Genomic DNA, 22,965 nt, shown 5'->3' on the forward strand with positions numbered 1-22,965 from the left:
TGTTTCTTACAGGCGTGACAGTTGTGACAAATACATTCTTCTCGTCCTTAAGTTCTTGATGAAGTGCTAAGTGAAAAACATATATGGATGCCACGCACTGTGGAAATCGATGTAAGTGGAGCTTTCTGAACTGTTTGTTTTGAGTGACGATAATTAGCCGTGAAGTTGACAGCGAATGTTTAATTTCTTCAGCGTTTAGTTCATCACGAGAGTGGTGAGTTGGTGTCAAACGTTACCGTGCGTACACCACTGCTCTTTGTCTGCATAGTACACAAAGCACACAGGGGAATGTGATTTTGCTTGAGGCGTTGTTGTGCACCACATTTCTTAACCTCTGAGAGGGCTGAGCATTATCATTGCCTCACATGGTACATCGCATCGTGGCAGAAGTATTACATTTGAATTGGATTATGGGGCTGTACGTGCCAAAACCACAATTGGGTTAGCATGCGTGCCATAGTCGCGGACTCCGGATTAATTTTGACATCCTGGTTTTCTTTGACGTGTCCCTAAATCTAAGTACACGAACGTGCTTTTATTTCGCCCCCGTCAACATGCGGTTGCTGCGTTCGGAATCAAACCCGTGACCTCCGGCAACGTCATTGCCCCAAAACTACCCCGGCAGGCGCAGAAGTATTGATGTGAAGTGTGAGCGCTTCCGTAGTGTCGCCTAGACCCAATGGTCTACCTTAATGCGGCTGTGCTTCTGCACGCCCTGCGCAAGTTGTCCGCTTGACAAATTTGCATAGCGTTTATCTTTCGCAAATAGCAGAAACGTACCGTACCGTGCCTTGAACTTAAATTTATCCCACTTGCCCGCAAGCACTGTCGTGTCTATAGTAGTAGCGTTCCCTTGCCTTCTCGCGTCGCCTTTTCCCTATCACCCCCACCCCTTGTATGGGAACTGAAAGCAAAGAGTAGTGAGGCTGTTATACACTCGTTTCAAGACTGCGTCGGTTCTACCATTCTCTGCCTCCTATCCCCCCTCCTCTCTGCCATCCTGTTTAGCTCCCTTCTGGACTTGCAAATTAGTAGAAAGGTAAGTGCTGCAATTTCTGCTGTGCTTTTGCAAGGGGTCACGGATAATTAGAGCTGTCAAGAGGCGAATTTGGCGACGCCCAGGAAGCTAGAGAGGGCATTGTGCACATTCGACGCGCTGCAAACGTCCAAACATGTTTCTCGCGCCGGCTTTCCTCTCTGCCGCTCTCCTATCATGTATACACATGCTCTGAACCATCCCCCGATGGGGTGTGCCAGACAGCAGCCGCAGTTGCAGTGGGAAAGTCGAAGAAAGAGGCAAAAAAGAAGCTTCGCTTTAAAAATCCGGGTTAAGTTGATACACCTAACAAAATATTTCAGTAACTCGCCACAACGGTCAAGCCACATGTAAAGAATTAACATTACAGGCAATGATAACGTGTATTTACATCCGGGGCGACGACGATTAGTTCAGTCTGTCACTTATGGCGGTGTTGTTAAGGGGGTTTAAAAGGTAATTTTAATCGTTCGTTTAATAAGTTTTGGTCGCGCCCATTTAGAGCGCTGCTCCTAAGCGCCCGTTGCTGGGTTGAGCGTAGGCGGCGATTGGCGTCCCTCGGAATAATCGCGCGAACGCGCTCGTGCAACTTCCCGCGCTTTCATCGTCGTCTTCTTCCATAGCTGGCTCCGTTGCCGCTCATCATGCCAGCGTTCCCACACTGCCCCTCTTTCAGCGAAGGCGCTGACGGCACTGGCCCATTGTCAGTCGGTGCGGTGATTTCGGTCTCAAATTCTTTGCCTCAGTATATCCTGGAATGAAAACACGCATCGAGCTGCGCACATATTTCGCATTAGGAAGTAACGTAATCGACGGACACTTCTTTTTATACTTCAAAGAAGCTGCGCGTGTTCCCACATGGTGGCTTTCACAACTTCGAATCATATGATTAACTTTTCGGGTGCTGGGTACAGCATATCATGTTCGCAGTGATAGACTTTCCTATGTCCTGCTTCAGTTTCTCTCTGTCAGAAATCTCTTCAACTGCACGCTTTTGGCATTACGTCACAAAATTGTGAAGTGAAGTAAAATGCACAGACCTAGCTGCTCATATATTATTATGGAGTAAGACAGAAGCCGAGTGAGACCATTTCAGTTGCTCAGTAATGTGATGCAAACTGTGCTGAAGCTCGGTAGGGCCCGAGACTAACTACCCACAAGAAAAATTAATGGGCTTCTTAAGGTTTGGTGAGAGAGCCACATAACAAAAAGCGCGCAAAACCCGCCTTTTATTTTGATCGGCATGGGCCCTGGTTGCAGCCGTCATGATCGCGGCACCCCTGCGGAGCTCGTACTTTTTGAGCCTTGAACAATTTGCAGCTTCGTCTCAAGCGATACAACATTGCGCTTTGTCGGCGCCGTCTTCCATCAACTGGACTGTCCGCAGCTGCTTCCGCGGCGCATTTCAGCACTTGCTGAGAAGGGGGCAAAGGGAGAGCTTCGCTTCTCACATTTCTTTTCTTTTCCCTCTCCTCACGCGTATCTCGATCGTGGCGGACATGGACGGCTGGCGCCATCTTGTCGCGCGCTGTGCCAACTAGCGATGGTCTGGGCTGCTAACGGCGGCAGATACAAACTCGCGTAGGGAACGTATCACTCTGTCACGGCATCGTTCGTTTAAGGGGAACTTAGGAACACAAGTTTCACGATTATTCTGCATGAAAAACGTTGTCCAGAAGAAAAAATTTTTATCGTTATATTCGATTTGCCGTAAATAATGTGTTGTTATATATGATTTTTCTTTTCTCATAACCCTTAGGACTATGAGAGAGAAAGAACAGCGCTGCAAGTTTACTAGAACAATGTAACATCCAACACGACCACTTAGAATGTTTATATGTGTGTTTTTCGTTAATTGTTGAGATAGAAACTTGGCGTTCCTATATATGTTTGGCAATGCGGCTCGAATTCCAGCTGCAGAGATGCAGAAGCGAAACAACAGAAAGAAGACGATAGGAATTCAACAGCAGTTTCATGGCAAAACATGGCTACAACTTTGCTATGCAACATATGAAAATGCCTTTTTTTTTTTTCACAGTCTGGGGGAGACGCGCACTGCTGCACCAAGGAAACGTAAATAAATAAGAGATACGGTACCGTACGGCATGGAACAGGTAATATATTGTCAAACGTTTTCTCTTAAACTGACAAAACGTTGACTCATGCATTGGTCAGCTCTTTTCATGACATTAAGGATTCCAGAAACTCATGCCTGGGTCAGTTGCTTCGACTCAGCTCTCTTCGTAATATAAAGACATCCACTAATTCATTACTAGGTTTGTTGTACTGTCATTGCGTGCGCCATTTTAGTTTGTTTGAATGTAGAAATAAAGCCATCATTTGTACAATTTGCTGCAACATATTAAGGCAAACGACAACTGATGCTGCATGACATGTCTATGGCAGCAGCTCCCTCACTGACCCATAAACGTTCTGCCACAGCAGAAAGTAATATACGAACAACTGCTAAATATATTTGACGACCTTCGTGTCATGATCTATTCGACAACACCAAATTATTCCTACGTAATCCCGGGTAAATCAGCGCAAGCTTATGTTTTGCTGAGAAAGGACTTCCCGCTTTATGCTGCGCACAGTATTGATTTAGTTTTTCTAACGTATTATGCACAAAAATAACAGCACGTTTATTGTGCTGCTTAAGCCGTATGAAGCTATAATGACTTGATGTCTTTTGGTCTCTATTTGTCTTCAACTTGATGTGATCGCATCAATAAAATAATTTCGATCAATGTTGATATTTTGTCAAAACTGAGTAGATAGCAATAAACTTATTCCGGTGCTGTGGGCCAGGGAGCGAAGAGACGTGCGCGAGTTTTGATTGGAAGCTAGTATCATCGCTAGTAACTGATAATACGTAAGTCATCTTAGCTGCCTTTAATCCGCATTCTAGGACGTGCGTTTAAGGGGCTTGTGTGTCCGCCAGTGAGTGTGTCTGCGTGAATGCGTACTCAAAAGAGACACCAAGGTTCCGCTCAATTCCCTTATCCATGTTTTTTGCAGTCAGTGATGCACATATCCGTTTGTTGCCGAGTAATATCAGTTCCTGACGATCTTTTAAAAGTATTCAACACTGCTTCCAGCCGGCGCGCGGACACCTGAAAAGGCACCAAACACCATTCCAGTCAGCAAATAGCCCAAATCTGTCATTCAGAACAACGCGCTCTGTTTTCAATAATAACGAAGTATGCAATGATCAAAGGGATAAATTTACCTCGGCACAGGCATAAAGTACTCAGGAAAACAGTTTTGATTATGGACTGGCTATGTAGCACAGGTATAATGTCATTCTAACTAATAGACTTGGGCGGCTCTGGTAAGTAGGGGCTACAACTACTGCCTCAAGAATGGCTGGTTTCTGAAATTGTCTTCACAATTTCGTTACAGTTCACGTCTGCATAGACTGTTTACCCAAATTTATCATAAGCTAAAGCTTCAAAATCACTATAAGGTTTAAGCATAACGTTATATCCCACTGAGAAAAATGGAAACGGCTATATGTATTCGTGTGCTGCAACGTAAGTTAGCAAACCGCCGAAATTTTATAAAAATAATACATCTGAATCATAAACATCGAGCAGGGTGCATGTTCATAGAAATATTTCCTAGTCCTCCGCAATCATCATCTAAAAGTAAATAACAATCACATGTATTGGACAGGAAATAAAACTAATATTTTTCCCTAAACATCGAAGTAGCCTGAGCTAGGTTTCAGTGCTTGCCATCGTATAACATATTTATGGAAGATCACTCATTTTCTTGCTCAGCGATGTTATTTAGTTGATGGGTACTCTAACCATCTTTTCGTGTTCGGCTTTTTCTGGTTTTGTAACTCTAATGGTCCACCTGTTATCTGCCCTACGCATTACATGACTTTCCCAGCTCCTTTTTTTTTTTCTTCTCTTAATGCCAACTCGAATATTGGCTATCCGCGTTTGCTCCCTGACACAAACCGCTCTATTCCTGTCTGTTAAGGATGCGGCTAACACTTTCTCCTTCCATCGCTCTTTGTGCTGTCCTTAAGTTGTTCTCGAGCTTCTTTGTTAACCTCCAAGTTTCTGCCACACATGTTAGCACAGGTGGAATGCAATGACGGTACACGTCTCAACAAGAGTGGTACACTTGCGGTCAGGACTTGTTAATGCTTGCTGTAGGTACTTCAGCCCATTTTCATTCTTCTGTAAATTTCCTTATCATGATCGGGTCCCCTGTTAGTACCTGACCTAGATAAACGTACAGACTCTATAGGCTAACTGGCGATCGTGAATTCTGGTTCCTTCCCAGGATATTGAACATTATCGTTGTCTTCTGCGTATAATTATTCAACCCTACTCTTACACTTTGTTGATTAAGGCCCTCAGTCATTCGTTCCAATTCATCCCCAGCATTGTTGAGTAGGACAATGTCATCTGAAACCAAAGGTTGTTGCTCAGTCTTTTCAGCCTCATAGTTTGAACACTTATAAGAACGCGAACAAACAGCGTTTGGAAGGGACGAAGTGAGGACGACAGACAAGGCGCTGATTTCCTCGCCTCGTCCCGTCCAAGCGCTGTCTCTTCCCGTTCTAATGACGTACCAACAGCCCAGACCAGCACACTCCTTCACTTCTTCTAAGCATGCGGTGAATAGCGTTAGAGAGATTGTGTCTCCTTGTCTGACCGCTTGCTTGATAGGTAATGTTCTAATGCGTGTGGAGAAACAAGAGCGTAGATATTTTCCAAGACATTCACGTTGATGCGCACTGTTCACTAAGTTAACTTCAGTGCATCTTTTTGAGAAAATGTAGCCACTCACATTCAAACATGACTGGTGCACCGGGGTCCCTGATGCATTGCACTGAGACCTGCACGCAGCGTCGTCCTGGAGGGCAAAAGTTCCTCTGTGGACGAAACAGCGATAAATATTTCACTCCTGATCAATATTAACAGCACCAATGTGCTTGCACCTCATAATCATTCTTAGTTTCTCCGCGAACAACTTCGCTGGTTTTGACCAAAATCCCTATACCTGTTAAATTATTCAATGCTGTAATTTAATTACGCTTCGGGCCCAAGTCTTGACCAATGTCTATAGTGTAGTGAAAGAGGGAGGGGAAATTGTAGGATGGCGAAGGGAGCGCAGTCAGAAATAGCCGATGAAGTATCTCTTCCGTAAATTGTTGAAAAGAGAAATTTACATCGTTTACTTGCCTGCCATGTCTCTGACCACGGGTTGGATAAAAACGACTCATGTGAACAATCAGGGCATCTTGGGGTTTTGCACGGAACGGAAATCAATAACAGACTCTATTATTTGCTAATTATTTGGCAATTTGCTTCCAACCTCTCTCGTGACACTTTATTCTGTACCGTGGAGTGCAATCTATAGTGAACAAGCGGGTAAGATGTAGATTTAGTGATCTGTGCTCCGCAACGTTTCCTCAGCTTTTCAACCTCATGGAGCATTCTAGGAAACTGATTTCGCAAGTGAATAAGCATTTCTAGTACCTATAAATGTAGCATAATGCATACGCACTCCACACCGCCGACTTCCGGTGTAGGAGGTGCTGCCCGGTGCCGGAAAATTGTAGCCCGGAAACCATCCTGGCGGTGGCCTTTCAGGAAATTCGCTTGCTCCCCGATATCCGGTCGGCCAAGAAAGCCCCTGAGCCTTGACCAGAAACACTGCAAAAAACGCATTTCTATATTTGTTTTTTGTGCAGTTCGATGCGTGGTATACTATAGGCTTGCTGTTGTCTCCAGTGGTCGGCATACACTCGCAACGGGCACACTTTGTCAGAAGCTTTAGAGATAGCTATCCACACATTCTGCATAAGTTAGCCAAAATAGAGGTTTGTCAAAACAACTGCATTTCTTAAATTAAGGGGTTCGCCTTGGCAAAACCAGTCAAGGTTACGAGCAGAAGCGTTGAGATGTGGTCTGATGTCCCGATCGGACGCGCCGCGACCTCGAACTGAGCAGCGCAATGCCATAACCACTGGGCCACGATCGGCTGACTCCATTTTCTTTGCGGGTATCCTCCTCTGTCTCAAAAAAAATCTGCAATATTTTATAATTGCTACTTATGAGTTCATTGACATCAGATACGGAAGCATGATAACACAGCATTCTCTTAACTCAAGAAAAATCTGCCTGCAACAATCTAGGCCGGCAGAACACTCGTACGGCTTCTGAAGTGGGAGACATCGCAGCAAGAGGAGGACAGATAGGATCCCCTTTCCTACCTGTCTCCACCTCGGTATGCCGTCTCTTACCTCGGAAGTCTAGCAATGTCATCAAATAGCCCAGTGTCTCGCAGTGAACACACCAACTAGCGCATTTTTGCCAACAGACGTTTTTGTCATATGCACCGTGTAGAAATAGAACTCTCACATGCCCAAGCCAACGCACATGATAGCATATAATGAATCATTACGTTGTATTGATACTTGCCAACAGACTCATTTGTTAGTGCTTTAATTCTGATAAGCTAACAAATCATTGCCGCCAGGATTCGAGCCTTGCCAGCAATACTGACTTAATAATACGAAGAATCCTTTCAAACATATTCTGCCAGGAAGCCCTGTTTACTACAATGAGCCATGAGGTGTTTTCAACAGGTTGAGTACCACGCATGACTTACGTTTAAAGAGCAGAACTGCAGCCAGTATAAGGGTTGAGTTCTTCATACTGACCTTTGCTACACCAACAGAATACCACCGCGTGGCAAACAGCAAGCTACTTTTGCTAAGCGAACCGGAAGCTTGAGCGACGCATCCGCTAGCTTGGCATCCGCTAACGCAATCTTGAAGGAACGTGATCAACAGTTGGCGAAGAAAGAAGGGTTCAGCCTGGAGCCAGTGCTTCCGCAAAAAAACTTTCACTTTCACAGTGACCAAGCAAGCGCACATAAGTTAACAGAAATGCCCCGCAACTAATGGCATTTTCGTATGGTCTTTTTAGAGCGCTCCTCCTAAAGCGTTCCCAAAATAAAGATCTTCGGCTGGTCGAAAAAGGTAGGAGGGAGGGGGGGGTACTCTGGCTACCTTCTGATGGTCTGTTCCAATCGCTCGACTTTAGATCCAAGAGCCGATAGGCGTTGACCGGAGCAGCAGAGAAATCTGCTCGGTTACTGTTCGCGTGTTCCCACTCATCGCTGTGAATTCGCACAAGAGCTTCTTTCTCGCGTTTGCTCGACCGTTGCTCGCGTGCGTGAGTGGCGAGAGAGCAATCTGGGGACTTTTGCTTCTAAAATCTCCCTTTGCCTAGGTACTACAGCGGAGGATGCGCTTTGCTGCGTTTCTCTCTAGCCGAGCTGCAAAAGGCTATAGGAGGAGGAGGAAAAGAGATAAGAAGGCAGGGAGGTTAACCAGAATCATGTCCGGTTGGCTACCCTACACCGGGGGAAAAGGAAAGGGGGAGAACAAAGATAAAGGGGAGAGAGAGGAGGGAAGGAAAGAAGGAAATTGCAGTGAGTTCGCTGACGTGTGTGGCCTTACAGAAATTGCATTAATAGTCACAGTTGGTCGCACAAGCCCGTCGTCCTTAAGAAGCACAAAAGTGCCTTCACCGCTTTATGGGCCGACGGGCGATGGGGGCGGTGTTCCAGCAGCACCTGCACAGAAAGCGGCCGATTGTCCAGCTTATGAAAAGCTTTGGCAAGTTCTTGTCTCTCAGGGGTGTATCGTGGACAGTGGCACAGCATGTGGTCGATGTTTTCTTCCGTGCCACAGACCTCGCATGCTCCACTGTCAGTCTGTCCAATTAATGTAGAGTATGCCTTTGTGAAGGCAACTCCTAACCAAAGGCGACAGAGAAGCGTAGCTTCACGTCGAGGAAGTCCGAGTGGAGGCCGGAGTTGCAGGGAAGGGTTTAGTTTAGCGGATAATTACTCCGTAATAGGCTAGCTCTCGGTTCGTGTTTCACGGCGCGGAGCAGAAATATTTTTCTTATGTCTGTGAGGTCCTCGATTCGACTTCCGTGCTCGATAGGCTTGTTCTTTCTTGTTTTCTGCGAATCGCTGAATGAATAAAATTTCCCCTTCGTTTACAACTTCTAGGTCGAAGTCGCTTTCATTCTGTTGTAATTCTGTTGTAATTTCAAAAACTGCCGCTTTGCCATTACGAACTCTGTATCAGCCGCTATGATCCCGTTTCGACAGAAGTTTAGACAGCGGTTAAACGGGATCAAAGCGCGTCGTTCTCCATCGAAATTAGACAAAGGCAGATTTTGAGAGGGAAACGATCATAGAAGAGTTATCAGTTATCTCTCTTGCGACTTTTGGGTCTGGCAAATGGGAGAAAGAAGCTCTCGTTTTGGTTCCGCTGGTAAAATCAGACTCTTGTTGGGCTCACAGTGACGACGATTATAAACCACGTACATCGCTATCGTCACATCACAACCACGTTGGGCACTCGAACACAGCCGGCAGCGGCAGTGCTGGCACAAGCTGTGTTAGCGGAAATTGCCCTGAGCTTTCATTTCCTTCTCTCTGCCTGCAATGAAAAGCAGCCAGGTGGTTGGGTTAACTCAAGATATCTTCTACTTGGGAGCTAGAGTGGTTCCGGGTTGGCCCAATCGGATTCGGATTACCACAGCTACTATCCGAAGATGCCGTAACTTATGTTGCAGATCAACCCGCTATAAGGTAATGCCGAGAAGTTAATGTTGCTGACAGGCCCGATGACGAGCGTTGGCAGCATTTTATTATGAATAAATAAATTCGATTAAAAATTAAATAAAAGAGCTAATAATTGGTCTAGATGTTGGTTTTCTAGACCCATATATTGTGGCCACTTATGATCATAATTATGTCAGCAAAGTGATCAGAATAAAGCTGTCGCAAAAGCGTATGGTATACCATTTGCAGTAGCGTATAGGTTAACCTGGCTGTAGTGGAAAACTTGGGCGGGTTTACCTACCACGGCAGTCTAGTGGCTGTCGAGTGGCAGGACAGCTATGAAAGTCGTGGGTTCGATCCCGGCTGTATCAGTGATACTTGAATAAGGAGGGACTGCAAAAGAAAGGAAGAAAGAAAAGAAAACAAAAAGAAAGAAAATGTTATTGCAATTTCATTTTGGTGCACATTAAAGAGCCTAGAAGGTGAAAATTAACCCCGAGTCTTCTATTACAGCGTGCCTCATCCCATCGTGGCTTCAGAGTGGCAAGCCACACACATTTCAATAATTTTCATTTAGGCATGGGCAAATTTGTAATTAATAATCTGCTATGCACACCACATACCAGGACGAGACAAAAGAGTCAACATCCACAAAGCGCTGAATGCGTGTGGCATTTCTTGTATCTTGTCTTTCCTGCGCAGTGCATGGAATGTGCAAGTTCAGTGCTTGGTGCTTCTTTTATTAGCCTCGATGTCCTGACAAAGCGCTTAACACTTTCGCAAAGTCAATGTGCATTGTATAGTGCAATCATTCTCGTTTTACATAGAAGCTGTTAATGGGACTACAAGGGCTCGAAAACGTTATACACCAGAATGCGCCAGATTATGAAAAAAAAAAACTATATCGTTACGAAAAGTAATGGGTTCAGCGACTTCTCGCGTTCAAAAGCATTCCGTTTATCCATTGTACAATTGTAACATTACATTACCGTATGTTAGCGCATTTTTTACACTATGTTTTGCATATGTATTCGCATGTGCGCTCTAATTATTGTATGTTATAATATTTGAGTGTACTCTCCCCCCTTACACGATGCCTCTAGGGGCCTGTAAAGTATTGTTAAATAAATAAATAAATAAATAAATAAATAAATAAATGATCTGATGAATGATGGTGATGATACGCAGTCGCAGACCACAGCAAGCTGTAGTTCAAACCGACCTCTCCGCCTGTCTGTAAATATTTTTTTCTCTAGATCACTACGAACTGCATCATGAAGTTCATATTTTGAGAAGATAATGGGGAATGCTAGTAGACAATTTGCAGAAAAATTTCGATGTTTGTATGTGATTTATAGATTAAATAAAATTTGGGGAACCCTCGTTTTTGGCCCCTATAAAGGCATTATATGAAACGCGTCAAAAGGTTTTTCGCTTTCCTGTAGGGAACAAAAGCAGTAGAGATTTCATAGTTTGGCGCAATACAGGCCAATTTATGGGTAATGTGCACCGAACGCTTCAAGCGGGTTGGGTAATTTTTTGATTGAAACATAATTATTCAATACTCGCCTTCTTCCAATTTTTAGCGATGTGCGAAACATGTAGTGCTTTCCCCCGGTCTCTTTGGTGAAATATGTGAGGCACGGTGTTTGTATGTCGTTGAAATAGGAATCATGTTGCGAGTGACGAATGATCACTGTTTAATATAAGTAGCTTTGTTTTAATATTAAATATCTGTTTAACTCTTAAATATTTCAGGAACGCTTAAAATATTTGTTTAAGCGTTCCTGAATGTCTTACGGCCGTTATTCGCAATATTTCCCAAAATCCTAAAACGTCTGCACAGGACATGAACTTCACGTTCAGCGAAAATATTCCTAGGAATTCTTGTGTATAATGTTAGGCGAAACTTCTACGTTCCTGGCTTCAATAAATGCAGCGGTAATAATTACCAAATTTATCGCTTTCGAGTCTGTTTGCGTGTGTCATACGAGGTTATTCGTTGGTTACTCTGGTGTCGTCGATGGCCTAAACAAGGCACCTTGCGTATGTTAAGCCAAGATAATGGATAAATTATGGGTAATATGTAAGCAAACTTCGAAGTGTTTTGGTTAGTTACTACTTTTCTAATAAGTAACGTATTCCCGTGCTACGGAACGTTATGAGTGTGTTTTAGGAGCGGAGTAAAATTTAACCCGCTGCCTGCAATTACAGCTCTCACCGAGGTCAAATTTAGCGAACATAGGAGCACCCCTATTGGAAATTTCTCTGCCAAAGTAAATGAGGTTGCATCAAATACAGCCTTTGTAATAAATGTGTTTTTCAAGCGTTGCCCGTGTGCGAAGTTCAATGCTGTTGCTTCAAATACATCCTTTGCAAAAAATGTGTTTTTGAAGTGTTGAAAAGTTTCACATGGCCGCTATCAGCTGTACTTCCCTATGTACCGAGACAACTGCAGGCTACACCAAGTTTATCTTCCTCAGACCCGAAGCCCGCTCAGCTAGGGGCGTAATAACTTTTGAAGCCAGTTCTTCTTGGCGACTGGTGTTTTATGAACGTAAAACAGCCTTCTTTTTAAATACCCGGTTAGACGCTGGAGACACCATCGCCATGTAAATGGAAGAAGTAACCATCTCCTCTTGATTCTTGTCACAAAAGCCGTTTTTACTGAAGATAAGACAGATGAAAATCTAACATAGCGTGGTATGCTGGATACTTGATGCTGCATCCTATATTGTGTCAGCTCACAGTAGTCGAGAGGTACTTGATGGTTGCCCTTTCTCGTTTTTGAGGACACAACGCCCTAGACAGAATTGGCTAGAATTCTCGCAAAAACTCCAAACAATAATGTTTCTAAACGACTTTCAGACAATACAGCAGGCTCCAGACTTTAAATCGGGGTTGGATATTTAGCGTAATTGCAGCTGAGCTAATCCTGAAAAGGAATAAAAGCAATGTACCCGATTTTGTAAAATGGGACAAAGCAGTTTTATGGTAAATGCAACGTGCGACCAAATTTTGATGTTTCTGAGTTAATTACAAGCGTTGGCAATAATTACTGAAACCGCGTCTTTTTTCTCTCTCTGTGATTTCGTGCATGATATAATATTCGCCTGCTGTCCTTGGTTAACTGAACGAGGGAGCTTCTTCATGTTTGGAAACGGTAAGGGCCAGTTCATAGGTGATGTGCAGGCAAAGTTTAAAAATGGAGCAGTTGACTGGGGTATACGGAATGTATTACTTGTGCAAGCACTCTGCATGGAGCGTTTCCTAAGAATTGTGCAAAATTTAAACCGCTGCCCTGGCATAACTAAAATTCCACCGATGTGAAATTTAGCCAACATGGAGATAACAATGTGGCAAATTTGTCTGCGATGTTACGCGCTGCTCGGTAAATACAACTTTACAAACCATTTCTTGGCAAGTGTTTGCGATTGCCGCGCTGTCGTCTGCTACGTTTTTCAATGTCCAAAGAGAACTATGAGTTGCACGAAGTTTATATTTAATAAAAGTGCAGTGCTATTTCACAGCGATGTGCCGCGAAATTTTAACGTTTCTCGCCTAATCAGGAGATATGACCAATGTTCCGGCGAAGTAAAATACGTGGGGATATATTAATCGGGAGTCTACCTGCACAATGCACAGCAAGAAGTTAGGTACATACAAAGCGAGATATACAGTATGGTTTATTCTTAATAAATGGAACACCTAATTACTACGCCAGTACTGGTTACAGCTCAGTTCTAGTATATGAATGCCGGGAAAATTATCAAGAAAATGTCCGTTGAATAGAATCGAGTCATTTTTTACTCGATGAAACTAATGAACTAGTGACGTTCTGTTACACTCAGCACCAGTGAGGTTTTCAGCTTAATAGTGGACCCACGTTTAGAAGCAATCCTTTATTTGTCGCATAGAAACTTTTGCTTTCAGTTTTCTTTTCCCCAGAATACTGAAGGGCTATGGAAAATTTATGGCGGGTGGGTTATCGACAGACTAAAGGACCGCACATCGCGTGACTCGGTCACCGCTCCGTGCGTAGCCGGCGATAAAAAGCAGGCGCCTTCCGTGCCGTTTAATTATCATGTTCGGCTTGATTTGCCAACAGATAGACAGCGATGCTCTTGGCTGCTGTTACACAAATTTTATTCTTCGGAATTTTTTTATAGACGGCTGCCGAATATGACAAAATTCACTGCCAGGAGAGTGTCCGGACTTTCATTTCATATACCTGTAAGATAAAGAAAACTGAAATCAGGACAAATAAAGCTTCGACAGCATAATCGACACATTATATGAAAGAGTTTGCGTAGTTATGAATGTTCCCGATACATAATGTGAAAGTCCTGCGTGACTAAGGTTTTAACCCTTGCTTGAGACCAGAAGACGCCAGAAAATCTGTCCGCTGCATGTAGACTTTGCCCAGTGTGTATGTGGCACAGGGTGTAGCACAGGCGCACTCATTTCAATATGTAGGGTGTCCCAGCTAACTTTAGCCAGAGTTTAACGATATGCGAATGCCACTTAGCTAGACATGAATAACGCAGTGTTGTGTGCCGTCGCTTGGAGAAGTTCATATTATTTCTTTTTCACTATACCTAATTAAATAATTAGTCCTCATTCATTAATCTACTTCACAAATATTATAGTTAGATGAAAAGTGTCAATGAGAAAATTGTAGAGCGACATGCAAAACTCCCCGTACAGTTTTCTGTTGCTCAATACGCGCTATATAAAAGTGTTTTTCCGAGTGGGAACGAAGCCTGCAAATGCACGCGAAATTGCAGCGCGACTGACCGCTCGAGGCACTTCGCGTGTATTCGTAGGCTTCTTTCACACTCGGAAAACACTCTTATGTAGCGCGTATAGAGTAACAGAAAACTGTACGGGGAGTTTTGCATGTCGCTCTACAATTTTCTCATTGACGTTTTTCATATAATTATAATGTTTGAGACGTTTATTAATTAAGACTAATTATGTAATTAGCTGCAATGAAATACATAGTTTCGGTATATTCAAGCGACGGCAGACATTGCCTTGGTTCTGTCCCGCTACGTGGCATTCGCATATTTTCGAAGTCTGGATTAAGGTTACCTGGGACACCCTGCACATGCTTAATTACAGTGGCCCTTTCACGTTCTTACTTGCTTGCTTTTTGTTTTACAACGTTGACCAGCTGCCGCATAATAGATATAAGAATGTTGGCGCATATGGGCTTCCTTGGCTTGTCAGTTCATGGTGCAAAAAAAAGTAAACAAAGCACATTGCATGCACGTCCGTTTTTCACCACGTGAGAAACTTGCTGTAATCTTGGTAGAAATTTGTGCCATAGCCAATAGCTGCTCTAATTACGGGCAAAAGAGAGTGTACGAGTTAATCAGGTGGTGTTACAATGCAGCCACCTTACAACATCACATGGACTTGCAGTGCGAGACAGACTAGCTTGCACCATGAAATGAAGTTGGTGATCTCGTGTGTATCCGTATCTGCGTAGGAGGGTATCATGATTCTGCGCCATTCTTGTCTTTCGTTAACACATCTGCGCGATAAGATTATGAGCTTATATTTCTTTTAGTGTTACTATATAGCCAGGTATTAAGGCTGTACATACAAAATTGTAAGGAGCCTTACCCGCGTTGTATGCCAGTCTACCTATCTTGGCAGACAATTGTAATTGAATTTCCGACTCAATTTTGCGTCTTTAGCTGGTAAGTATACAGTGCATGACAACGTTAACATAGTACACAAATATCATACACCCTGTATTCCCACATATTTGTCTGCGCACGATAGCTTTTCTTGCGCGTTGCCTGGCGGAGTATTAACATTTATTACATCATGGATCTGGGAAAAGCTTGTAGGCATACTGCGTCCACTAAGCTGAGACGTGCATACAATTTTTCTTTACTTCGAGAGCTTAAGAAGAACATTTAGCTTGGGGAATCCTATTTAAATAAGTGATAAAGGAGAAATCGTTTTGCTCGGCAACCACTGCAGCAAGTTTGATAAGGTTTGTTGCATTTAAAAGATGTTGTAATCTAGTGACTGTAGGTAGCAAAGTCTTTATTTAAGCCGTCAATGTTTTATTCTGTATGGTTGGAAATCGCAAATTTTCAGAAAACGAAGCTACAGAGTTTACAACTATAACTGAGCAACCTAAACGATATCGCATTTCTGTCAATGGCATACAATAGTACACCTAAAACGAACAAAACTCATGTATTATACATGGCTCTCAATTTGACCACTAATGTGCGAGTAGGCATTTAGCAAAACTCTTGTAAGCGAGGTAAGCAAGTCCCAAAAGATGTAAATTGTTATATCAACTTTAAGCGCTTTGGATACTCAAACGTATGCAGTTGACCGGACTGCGATATCTATTCCTGGTGCGGAGCTACGACTTTGTAAACTTCGTGCTTCTAATATCTTTTTCAAACTTACCAATTTCTTTTATATTCAATTCAGGGTTTTAATCAAAATTCGTATTCAAACTTAAGTATAATTTAACTTTCTCTCTCAAATGCAACAAATTTTATTAAAATCGGCCCAGTGGTTACCTAAAAAAATTGTTTCTGCGCTTTACATGTATTTGAATAGGCGGCATCGGAGTTAGGCCCGAGCTATAGCTTCCTGGGGAAAGCTTCAACAGTATAGATTGGATTGCGCTGTAAAATTCATAAGTGAACTTAACATCATGGCTAGTATAAAGAATGTCTAGTGAAGGTAGCCTTGAATTTCCACTTACATAGTAAAATTAATTACCGAGTAATGGTTAGACTTAAATATCTGTGTATTTAATGGTGTGTTTCAATTTCTGGCTCCTTCAAGTGAGCCCAAAATAAACTGCCGCGGTGGCTCAGTGGCCACGGCGTTTCGTTGCTGAGAACGAGATCTGGGGTTCGAACTCCGGATGCAGCGTCCGCCTTCCGATGGGAGAACAATGCAAGAAACCCTAGCGCAATTAAAGTGCTAGCTAAAGAGCACCAGGTGGGTGAAATTGATCCCAAGTCACCCAGTACGGCATCATATAATAGCCAATATGTTTTTAGGTACCTCGAATCCCATAATATAACTTTCACTTTTCAGTTTAAGAGGAATCTTTAGCTCGGGACCAATTCCGATACAGCCTACTCAAATACATGTAAAATGCAGAAATGCTATTGTGAGAGATTAGAAAGATTTGAATGAAATTTGTTGCATTTGAAAAAGAAAGTTAAATTGTAGTGACTCGACGAAGAATCATTTTTATTTGGGGCTTGCAATATTTTAAAGGAATTCCCAAGCATTGGTAAGTCTAGAAAAGAATTTCACGATGTTTACAAGTTTGCAACTCTGTACCAAAACATATCACAGTTCAATAAGTCGAGTATATATCGAAGAAAGATTAAACGAGCATAAATATTTTCTCCTATCTGAAAGTTATTGTGATTGTATCCCATATTCCAAACGCATATTCAAATTTGGAGCTATCAGTGTCTCCTGGAGTAGTAACTGTGAAGCACACGGTGCTTTAAAACAGTTACACCATTAATACCCAGGAATGCGATTAGTTTTGTTAATAACGTACTCTACATGAAGATATACTATATAGTTGATAGCGTAATTATTGAAGTTGTTTCAATTGTTAACGATTTTTAATAAAGAATTGGCGGTCTAAATAAAATGTCTGCTTCCTGCAGTCACTATATTTTGACTTTTACTATTAAATGCAACAAACATCACCAATATCAGTAGAGTGGTTGCTGAGAAAAACAGTTTCTTCCTTCTCATGTATTTAGATAGAATCTCCCGAGAAAGAAGCTTATCGTACGGCTTCTAGAACGCCATTGTCCCGGTAAATCATACACGAGCAACGGTAGAGGGTAAGTAGGGCATAAAGTTTGTACTTTTTCAATTTTTTAATTGGACAACATACGCTATTATCTACAATGAGAAAGTATCACAAAGGAACATGTTTCCTTCTGCATTACTGCATTTATTTATTACTCACATCGAGACCTCCGCAGGCAGGGAGGCCTTCTACACGGAAGTGGTGACTCGACGCAACGTTCATCATATCGGCAGAATCGACCCTATAAAAAAAGAAAGATAGAGAACCGACCTCGATGTACTGAGGAGCAGATAGAAACGGTCCGTAGGCGTCACTCTATGATGTCCTATAAAATATCACACCTACAGATGCGGCCATTTCCCTGATTTCAATTGATTACGTCTTTCAAGCAGCGAGCTCGAACTGAAAGGCCGAATGCGTGTGACCGCATATCTAGGTCTACAGAAATTCTACAGTCTTTTCTACAGTCTATTCTACGTTCTACAGTCTTTTTCGCAACACATCTTTGCAATAATTTCTTGTCCAATAGAAACTAAAGTACTTAGTGGAGTCCCGAAAGAATTTCTGTATTCCCTTGAACGAGAAGCAATCGGGTTAACCGAGGGGCCCTATTTTTACTAAGGATATCATGAGAAGCCAAGAAGCCAACAAATAAGGACACCAAGGACAACATATGGGAAATTATTTTTACCTACTAATTGAATTAAAGAAACCGTAAATTAATGGGCAGTGAAACTGGATGAAAAAACAACTTGCTGCAGGTGAGAAACGATCCCACCTGTTCGCATTACACGTGCGATGCTCTAACCAATTGAGCTACCGCGGCGCCATTTCCATATCCACTTTCTTGGGTATTTATGTGTTACTACTAGAACTAACCTTGGGAGTGTTAGCCACCGCCACCATTCACAAGCCTTGGCGGCGGATGTGGCACATCCTTTCTGCCGCAGGCGTCATGAGTACGTGATCTTTCTGGGTGAAGGCAACTGGTCAATAAACCCGCACATTCTACCTCAAGGCACCAATGTTTCCGGATTCGACACCCTCGTTATGTAAGAACGAGAAGAAAGGAGGTTAACCGAGGGGCCCGATATTTATTAATCATATCATGACAAGCCAACAGACAAAGACACCAAGGACAATATAGGGGAAATTACTTGTACTTACGAACTGAATTAAAGAAATTATAAATGATTGGCAATGAAAGCGGATGAAAAAACAACTTGCCGCAGGTGTCGAACAATCCCACGTCCACTTCTTTCTCCCACCATTTCAAATGACACTTCATCAGCACATGTATGATTGACGTAAGGCGTCGAGTATCATGCTACAGCTTCTAGAGTGAAATCTGCAGCTACTGTCCACGTGTACCGCCAGTACAGCACTTCATCAGCATGGAATGATAGGTAGTAGGAGGCTTTGTGAACTTCGCATTTTAGGTTTAAAACAACGTTCTGATTCCTTGTTTTAACCTGATACTGCTATATCAAATTTGCCGCATAACAAATATGAGTATCATTTGCCTTCTGCTGTCCCCATAGTAGTGCTTTCAGAACATTACGAATGAGAAGAACTGCTTAAGTTACTTCAAAAATATAAAAATAGCCCGCATCACATATTCTTTTATATGAATGCTACTTACGTTACAAATGCGATCTCGAACTCGGCGAAGGATCCCGCTTCCTGGTAACCTTTGTCCATTCACGAATGCCACTACAGGTGAACAATAAGCACAACTTGTTTTTCAATTATATGCACAACTTATGTTCGTGTAGGAAGAACAACAATATGCACGAGAACCAATTTCTAAGCCTACATTAAAAGATTCAGAATAGTCAGGCATGTGCAATTTTATGTTTCACCCATTGCTCTTGTATAATCAAATCACATGCAGAAATCAAAATGTTGCTGGAGATTTTAAGTTTCTTCATTCCGGCGTCAACCCACATTCGAGGTGCAAGCGCACGCACCGATGTAAGCGCACGCCAAAGGATATCGACGCAAGTCTCCTTGGTCTTCTGGTAACACTGGGGTTCGGTAAGCGCACAAATGAGAGCCTGTAAACACCATAGCAATCACGAAATAAACTCTTAACTATACGCACCAGTTCAGAAATGTTAAGTGCTTCAGTGGTGTTTCGAATCTGGACTTACTATCTTAAAACAAGGACTTGTTCGTGCAAATCTTCAACAAAAGCATATTCATCCTCATCATCATCATCATTGTTTCCTATTCTTAATGAAACGCAGTTGGGAGCTCACTGTTACCCTCATCCTAAGCTCATGATTCTACTTTCCTGCTACTTATTTAAATGCGGCAGCGTTGAAAGCAAGGTGATAATACTAATTCGCCAATAAAATGGTTTTGTGTGAAGCACCCTTAGCAGCTGAAAACACTGGCTGTTTAAGGTGAGATGCGTATACTACTGAACTTTTAAATAGATTTCGTGCTTTCAGCATTCAATGGCATTATTAACCAAGATAAAGAGGTTCAAGAACTTCGTGATCACTCAATAACTATGTTGCCAAGAGGTTCATGTTCATTTCTGCATAAGGAGGACATTATTAAAGATGCCTTCTATCCAAGTACATGTGCACTATGCTTTCCTTATTTCCCGACAAGAGCCTCTTGCATCGTTCGCAAATTTCTGTATCCCACGGTACGTGAAACGATGTTGTTGCAATAAAAGAAAGCGTCCGAAATATCTTTCGACTCACCAGCAGCAATCAGAAGCACCGTCATCACGAGAGCAAAGTTCTTCATAGTGGAGTTCGCCGCTGTTTGAGACTGGTGACCTGCTGTCAACACACAGCGTCCTTTTATGTAGACACATCTGAGAGACGCGTCCTCCATCTGGGGAGGCACTCGTGCGAAGCCTCAGCTGCCCGAAAAGTATGTAAACAAGTGTCGCCACCTCTTTGAGAGTTGTCTATTCAGCCTGTTCTACGAAACCACTCCGGCGTGGCGGTGACACACTGTCTTAATGGGAAAATCCCATGTTTATGCTTAAGAATGAAGAGCGTGTACGGAAGCTGTAAATTACAAAATCATCGCCAAAATGACGCGTCCCTGTGCGAAGCACAAGGTGCGAACGACATCCTATGACACGTGCACGGCTGTTGGATGGACGGTGAGCCTTTTGTGTCTTCATCGACCGGCCGTGATACGTGGTAGAGATAAACTATAAAGATTTCATGTATTGACAGTATGCTAAAGGAATTGAGCGTCCCTTCCTACTATGCAGAAAAGGATTTAAAAATAGCTTGGCGTGCGTGCGTGACACGTAACTAGTAGCTTTTCATGCTTTACTTTAAGAAGAAAGCCGGGGTTCATCTCAGTTCTCATTTCGTTGCCATATTGCTTTAACGCCCAATGTGCATGAAATATTAGCATTGTCACGAGGTTTACCTTTCTTTCTGTTTATCGGCACATTTTTCCGTCACTGAGAGACGGCATGATAATATTGTTTGGTACAACACTTCGTTGCATTCAACTGGGCTATGGCAACGAAACTTGGAGTTGCTTTAATACAGGCGCACAATATAGTTAAGTGCGGATGTTCTAGCAATTTCCCGTATGTTGGTTTTGATATGTTTTCGTAGTTGAAGAACCGAGTTTGCTATATGCAATAATGTCCTTGTCTTGAAAACGCGAGAAAACCAAGGTTTCTGACTGAATTAAAAACATTTGTTTTCTTGCTCGTATTATGGAACCGGTTACCTACCAAAATGCGGGAGCTTACCAACTGTTAGCAGAACCACAACAAAGATCACTGTGCCCTTCGTGAGTACGCTTCCGTGAGACCAAGCGTGATTGTCTAACGCGTGAAATGCCGAATTTTATTCGGTACACCGGACGATGGAGTGATGGTGTCAACGCTGTCCGCTTGAGAATATCTGCAACAATCGGCTGCTCTGGGATGACAGTGTTTAGTGCAATGACCAAGTAGGTAATTCTTTTCCTTGTGTCGCTTCACGCTTCCATATCGCAAAGGGAGCGTCTCTCCCGCATTACAATTGGCGTATGCGGGATTTTCCACGGGCTTTGTACGCGACGTCTAGGCATCAGGCCGCGCGGACGCATGCAGTCAGTGCGCTGTCGTCGATGCCTTTGAGCCCTACTTTGCAAGAGCAAGCGTGCATATTTCCACGTTAAAAGGATAACTTGTAGCACACGTGCGACATAAATACTTATCAATGGCACCTTCCTATTTCAGTATGTGTCACGCTGATGTCGCGGCATGTGTGTGAGCTCTTTTCTCTGTCCTTTATGAAGCGCGGACAAAAGTTATTCGATTATTATTCGTCGCTTCAAACATTAACGTGTGGATAAAGCTTCTCAGCTAGGCTGTCTATATGTACATGAGACATCCTGCCCAAATTTTTTCTTCTCAATTAGCCTCTGCCGATAGCACGGTAACTTTCAAGGGCTCAGTTGTCTTCCCTATTTTATTAAAAGAAGCATATATTAGCTAACTGAATAAATCAAACAAAATACGGCGTTTCACTTATATTGGTTGTAAAGTTGGGATATTCTAGACATGGCCGCACCACAAAGGCTTTGGTCCTCATCGAGATCGATCCTCCTACCAGTTCAAATTTATAATTCTTTCCGGGACTTTCGTTCCGAGAAACCCGTGTAGATTTTCTTCGCGACTACATGGAGTGTGTGCGTGTAGTGTGTGTGTGGGGGGGGGGAGGGGGGAGAGGAGTGACTACCATCGAGATGATAATTTTCATTTTAATAGAGAAGATATACTTTAACATGCAATGCATGACAAAACCACCTATCTGGAACATCATTATAATTTGTAGCTAATGGAGACGCATATTAACTGTTAGCATTCTCTGTAGTAAACAAATTGGCATGAATTCCGCACTCACAGCATTACTATTAAACGTTGCAGCATTTGCTCTGAAGCAGATAGCTATAACAACATCAAAAGAAACCAGTACATATTATTCTCAGCTTGCGATTTACACATCACAATTGCCTTTGCATAAAATGGGCGTTGACCCTCTCTTTAATGGCCGACACGTGAGGTTACCATCAATAGACTAGCGAATTTATTTCACGGGTTGAACGTATTAGCAAAATGGCAGAGATAGTCTTGTGTCAAAAAGAGCGTTAACTAAAGAAGGTTCGCTGTATCACTACGGTTCGTAGTAAGCCGCAAGTTTACGTTGTAACGGAGCTGCAAAAATAAAGCAATTTTTTTGTAACATTGATAGCCATACTAAACTTCAAAGAAGAAGCATTCAGCGCTTGTACACCTGACGGACCCACTAGGTTTATTTCCCTTTATTTGCAAGTTCATACACATTGCGCAGATGATAGCCAGTGCAAACACGCTATCCTAATCTTTCTGCTAGACGGACGAAATTTTTTTTAAGCCCTTTGGGCATGCATCCGTCCTCACAAACACATTTGTAGCGTGACCTGCGTTCTTGTAACCGCAAGATAGTCCATTCTCTTATAGTGG

This window comes from Dermacentor andersoni, chromosome 6, assembly GCF_023375885.2.
Source record: "Dermacentor andersoni chromosome 6, qqDerAnde1_hic_scaffold, whole genome shotgun sequence".
In the NCBI taxonomy this organism is placed as follows: Eukaryota; Metazoa; Arthropoda; class Arachnida; order Ixodida; family Ixodidae; genus Dermacentor; species Dermacentor andersoni.